Source organism: Aulonocara stuartgranti (genome assembly GCF_965226115.1).
Source record: "Aulonocara stuartgranti genome assembly, chromosome: 10".
Classification (NCBI taxonomy): Eukaryota; Metazoa; Chordata; class Actinopteri; order Cichliformes; family Cichlidae; genus Aulonocara; species Aulonocara stuartgranti.
The window spans coordinates 34134428-34140427 of NC_138946.1; the positions used below are offsets into that span (position 1 = coordinate 34134428).

The 6000-nt window shown below is 45.6% G+C and overlaps 1 protein-coding gene across 5 annotated transcripts in view; it reads right to left on the bottom strand.

The window, feature by feature from the left end:
• Positions 1–4614, bottom strand: part of camkk1a (calcium/calmodulin-dependent protein kinase kinase 1, alpha a) — a 57052-nt gene extending 52438 nt beyond the window's left edge. For 2 of the 5 annotated variants that reach the window (XR_014279325.1, XM_082549273.1), the window contains exon 1: positions 3740–4613. The gene's annotated coding sequence lies outside the window, so the exon portion shown is untranslated. Of the gene's footprint in view, positions 1–3739 lie in introns of all 5 variants that reach the window. The other 3 variants (XM_082549274.1, XM_082549275.1, XM_082549276.1) reach the window with 3 other exon arrangements.
• Between the last annotated feature and the right edge of the window lie 1386 nt (positions 4615–6000).

Consider the following 6000-nt stretch of genomic DNA (forward strand, 5'->3'; position numbering starts at 1 on the left):
GCCGTCTTAAGATGTGCCGCTGTCTCTCATACACAGACTAATGAGAACGAGCGAGAAGTGCAAGTGGGGTGGAGTACAGGCTAGCACTTGGATGAGGTTAACTGAGAGATCTGAGGACCCCCGGAGTCCTTACTGATCGTGCTTTGAATGATAAAGGCCAATATGCAGATATAGCTGCGTGCCAGGTGCAGAATGAACTAATGAGGATTCACTTTCTACACCTCTCGCCTCTAAAAAGTAAAATAACACAACTTGCTACCTGCACCTAAAGTTTCACAATTATCTTTCTGTTAGGTTGGCTGACATTTAAAATGTCATCTGGAGGATAAAGCAAAAAAAAAGGGGGGGGGGGGGGGGGGTGTCTCTTTACCTCACCCACCCTTTTATTCAGTGTTAGCTGTGTTTGGTTCTCTGACTGACTCTGTGCAGACCATCATGATCTGAGCAGCCCAGCTCGGCACACAAGAATGTAGCTCAGGCTGCCTGTAAGTTTGTGCTTGATGTCATCATTCACTGATTTTGAGCACTTATCCTAAATATGGAGATTCCTCGTTTTTAATCTAATTAGTTTGTGTGACAAACTGCAAACCCAGCAAGTACCAAGCTGTGGGCTGGAGCTACTCTGTTTTAGCATATAAAGATGCATATGGAACGATTTGTTTTTCAATATGATTGAATACTTCAATTTGACCAAACCAAACAATACTGCAGCATACACAGTTAGGTATAGAGAGTAAAAGTAAAGATGTTTTTCACTGCTAGTTTAGCCTAAACATGGAGTCTGAGAGCACTGACTTACTTTTTGTGGAGGAACTGCAGTCATTAGTGTTTCCATGTTGGCTTCATTGTTCAGACTTGTAAGTTGAATCTTCAATATATGAATTAGCAGGATATAGACCACGCCCTGCGTTGTACCGCGCTGATAAGTGACCAATATCCAGAAAGCACCATCAACAGGAACAGGAAACAATACATAAAACAGAGCGGGACACAGACTCGTCTTAACCTGCTTTAACTCGGTCATCTCAGCCCTGTTGGAGAGCTCACCTGTTACAATTACTTCATGCGTCTATTCATCCTAGAGTCGTTCTGACAGAGTGAAACTCTGCAACATTACACCGGGAGCTTCTACAAAGGAGGCAGAATCACTACAGCGAGTACAGCTGCTGCTCGCTCCTCACAGCTGTAACATGAAAGCCTGCGAGACATCAAATAAAGCGCTCTTTGGCGTGGATACAAATAGGCCTGAGCGTCACTCTCCAGACTGGAAAACACACTTGAGATGCACGTAATGAGTTGTCTTATATCTCTGGTGAGGAAGACTACTGTCACTATCTGTGACAGTATTTATACAGCTCCATCTCCTGCAAAATGACTCATTATGGCTGATGTCTCCTAAAAGACCCAACAACCCAAGAACAAAGGCTGTGTGTAACTGAACTTCTTCGTGTATTACATAGAGGCTTTATTTGAATATCAAAGCATCAAATCCCAAGAATAATGTCTCACCAGTCCAGGTCAAAGGTCAGGCACAGATTTCCATTTGGATCCAAATCTGTGAACCTTCATGGCTGACACACACAAACATGTAGAGGTGTAGCTCATCTCCACCTGATGATGATCACCGGGCTCTCTTACAGTGAGCAGCAGACACACCACCATGCAAACAAACAGAAAGGCCTTGATTTGATCAAACGATGCTACTTGAAGCTCTACAGACACTTAATGACCACAAAAGATCCAAAATGACGAGCTGCAGGGTCAAGTGGTCGTCATCTCCAACCAGCTGCGAGCAGTCACAGAGCGACGCAGAACGATGTTCAGGCCTTTATGTAAATCTTTTTAAGATTTATTTAAAACACTAATGGTAACACACACACACACACACACACACACACAAAAAATACATATCTCTTTCTCCTCCCAGCCTCATGCAAGTAATTTCCCAGAGGGGCTGAAGGAGCTGGGAGCTGTTGACATGTCCTCCTTTTTAGTCACTGAGCTGTGTCTCTGCTATGGTTCCAGTTTAAGCCATCGGCACCTTCAGTGGGGAAAAAAAGCAGCGTGCAAGGAAAACCGAAGCAATCCATGCAAAAGCAAATAATGAAATAAGATCTTGTTTTAATCAAAGTATATCTGCAATATGCTTCTAAACAAACAACTCTTGGCAATGCATGGCTCATTTTTGGGCACATCACTTGACAAAGACCAAAATGCAGCCATCACCTGTGCACATGTTTTGTTCAAACTGGAGAACCATTTAAAAAGCTGTTTCCAGCTTCCATTCCTGGGATCCAGTGCAAAAAGTGCTGCATAGAAAAACAAACACTAAATAAGCCCAAAAGAGGGAAGCTGAGCTGCTCAGGAACCAAACTCGCAATACGTCAGCACCGCTGCAACAGAGCCTCCGGCCAGTTCAGCTGAAGTCACTTTAGTTACTGTGCCTGCGGGGATTCAAGTCATCATAGTGTCGACCAAGCCAAACAGAAACTGGTTTTCTCTGCGCTGAGTAAACACCATGCCTGACTAATTGTTTAGGCTGGGGTTAGGAAGGAAGTCAGAGACGACTCTGCAACTATTTGTGTGTCATTCAGCCACTCGCTGATTGTTTTTCCAAGGTGTACCACCGAATGAGTCTGTTCATTTGGAAGCTATCCTTCAAGCGACTTCAAAAATTCAGGTGCGTGCCTCAAAGCGTGAGAGCAAACAGTCCTTCTCCGGGCAAGCCGAGTGGCTCCCTGCTGTTAGGGATAAGATCTCAGAACAAGCCTTATGAGCTGGTACGACAGTCACACCGAGTGCAGGCAGGTCAAAATGAATGTGTCTAGAAAGCCCAGTCTCTGTGTAGCTCAAAGTTCCTCAGCTCTGGTTGAGTAGATGATTTCCCACCTCATAATTTGTCAATGCAAAGTGTTCTGCGCTCCAGTTGGAAGCTCCTTCAATCACACCCAACAAAACTGGGAGAAGTTTAACTCTGAGCTACAGGTGAGATTGAAATCTTTTAATGATCTTAAAATGAGATCTTCTGACAGTGGGGTCCTGTCTCATCCACGCAGACGTGCCCTGCTGAGCACCGTTCGTTGCAACTATATCATTAACCGCAGGACAAAGTTCACATTTAGTCAGCTTGTCCTTTCAATGACATTTGAAGTCTAACATATGATCCTCGTATTTGAGAGGCTGCAAGCAGTGAAATTTAGTCCTTAAATTCCACAAATGAGGACTTCAAACTCACACGTGTTCATTTCGAGGATTCATCTTCTGCTGGCTCTCTAATCAATAAATAATTACAGCTTGTGGCTCACAGAGGGAAATCTGTGATCGCATGAGACATACCAGTGTGGAACTGGGCTAAAACCGGGCCCTCCACAGTAACCCTGGAATCTAAGTTTCTGGTTTGCACAGTTAGATTCTTGACAAACGTCGTGTGTCTGGTGCAAGGCCACATCATGTTCTGCCAGGTGCGTGACATAAATAAGCGGCACGTCACGCAACGTTGCGTTTCGGTGCAGCTTCCAGCTCGAGGGCGCAAAAGCGCTTAAAATTCAGTGCAACAAACTGCAGTGACCCACGCGAGCGATCCACTGAACATCATTAAAACACGGTCAGAAAGCACGTGCGGGGAGCTCCATCTGCATTGCACAACAACACCAGCGTACCTGTGTTACACCACGGCGACTGCCCTGAAACCCGACGGGAACACACCACGCGAGGATTTAGAGGAAAAAGTTTCACTTACCCACAAAACAGAAAAAGAGCGCTGGTGCGTGCTCGAGCCCCGGATTCAGAGGGTTGTCCCGCTCGGACGCGCGGTGCCTGTTCGAGTCGCTCTCTTCGCTGCCTTTTGTTCACAGACGGGCACCTCGTCGGGCTTCTGCGTGTGGCTGCTGACCCGAGGTGTGTCCCGTGTTTTGCACCATCGTTTCCGGAAAGCACGGGCGGACCAGCCTACACTCGCCTCGGTTTGTTTACAGTGCAGCCACAGAGTAGTGAAGACACCCCGCGGCAGATCGCGCACACAAACACACACGCAGCCCTGCAGCTGACTGCTGCTGCACCACTGCAATGGGAGCACAGCAGCAAAGGGGCTGACCACAGACACTTTGACACACTCTGACTGCTGTGTAGCACGTCCACAGCACGCCGAGCGCCCCCCTAACTTTTTGTTATTCGACGAGGAATGAAAGCACGGGTCCTAAGATCCGCCCTGTTCCCGCAGCGTGGCCAGTCGGTGCCGACGGCCGTGGAAAACTCCGATACTGGCGCTACTGGTCACTATTCACCTCACACAAAGCAGCCAGACTCCTGGCGTTATAGAATAAAGCGTCATGTGTGTCCCGGATTAGATCACCGGGTTTATAAGCACAGATGTGGAGCTGCCATAATCATCCATCCATCTAACACTGTGTGTACAGCAGTGTGATTAGCGCCTCTGCTGGCCATCCTGCTTCGTTTCCCCAGAAACAAAATTCAGGGAAGGTCTGACTCATTAGTGGAGATAAGAGAAGCAGTCGGTGAAACAGTCTAATTGCTGGCCCACATTTTCCACCGGATGCTGGTAAAACATCCAGCTCTTCGCATTTCTTTGGCTGATTCTATGAAATAAATGCCTCCCTATCACTAAGAGCACTTCAGTGAACAGCAGGTGATCAGCTGAAGGACTGGATGCTCTCAGGCTCTGTGTCCGGGTTTTTACCGGATGTTTTCCCCATTTCTTAAGGACGTGGCTTGCAGACACTGTTAAAGAGGGTTTTTTAAGCTTTGCCACTTCTTCTTTTTCTTCCTCTACTTGTCCAGTTTCCTCAACTAAAAAAAAAGACGCACTGCACACAGTGGTGAACTATGTCAAGTTTTCAGTTAATATAGGCTGACCAACCGTCCTCTTTCCCCCGGACATGTCCTCTTTTCACGTTCTGTCCGTGGGGATTTTCGAGACTGATAAAAATGTCCAGAGGACCCGTGTGTGACGTCATCCCCAAACTTGCTTTGTGGGCGCGTGCTCTGCGCTCACAGACAGCGCACAGGAACGCGCCAAATGATGTTTGAACGACCCCAAAGCGCAAGTCCTTCTTTCACTGCAAAAGAAATTTCCCTCCTAACGACCATAGCTGACATGGCCATCGGGCATACCGGTATAAACGGTATAAACAATGAAAGGTGGTGGATTGGCCAGATGCTCGCCGATGTATAAAAATAACTCAGAAATACTTTTCTTTATTCTCATTTAAAATGTTTCACTTTTGATAAATAATCATCTGAAAGTTTTTATCTGATGTAAAATGTATAGAAATCACACATATACCAACAAGACTGTACATCACTGTCACCACAGCGGGTTAGGGTTATGGCTTTCATACCTGGGGGGCCGGACTCTAGTCAAAATGCCCGGAACGATTTTATGTTTCTTTAAGAAAGTTCTTCATGAGTGAGCCAAGTTTTCTCTTTTTTGGAAATCAAAATATGGCCGCCCTACGTTAATAGCTGTTAGAAATGATCTTGTTTATGCAAACATACTATTCGTGCCTGTTAACTGTGATGGTTGGCATTATCACTGGTTCATCCACTGAGTCTTACGCCTTTTGTACAATTCTGAAGTCAGTGTTAAGTGGATTAACAAACAACAGTAAGAACAACTGAAGAGCTTCAGCTCAGCATTAAAGAACTTACACGTCTGGCTCCTTGGAAGCAAAATATTAAAAAATGAGTTGGCTCAGTACTGTACCGCAATAGCATCGAATGGTCTCAAGGAGGTCAGGTGGCCAGTGGAAGAAGAGAGAGCTGGTGTGTGATGTAGCACAATGCAGCTACCAGTAGGGAAATATTAGAAAGAAATAGTAAAATGCCATATGTGCATTTTATGTCCCATAAGATACTCCATATAATTGTTATGTCATGTCAAAAATAGTAGGGGTGAAGTATTAGTGCAGTAATAAAATCATTCCTAATATTTTGGTAAAAATTATATGGAGCATGTTATGAGGCATGAAATGTGCATCTGGC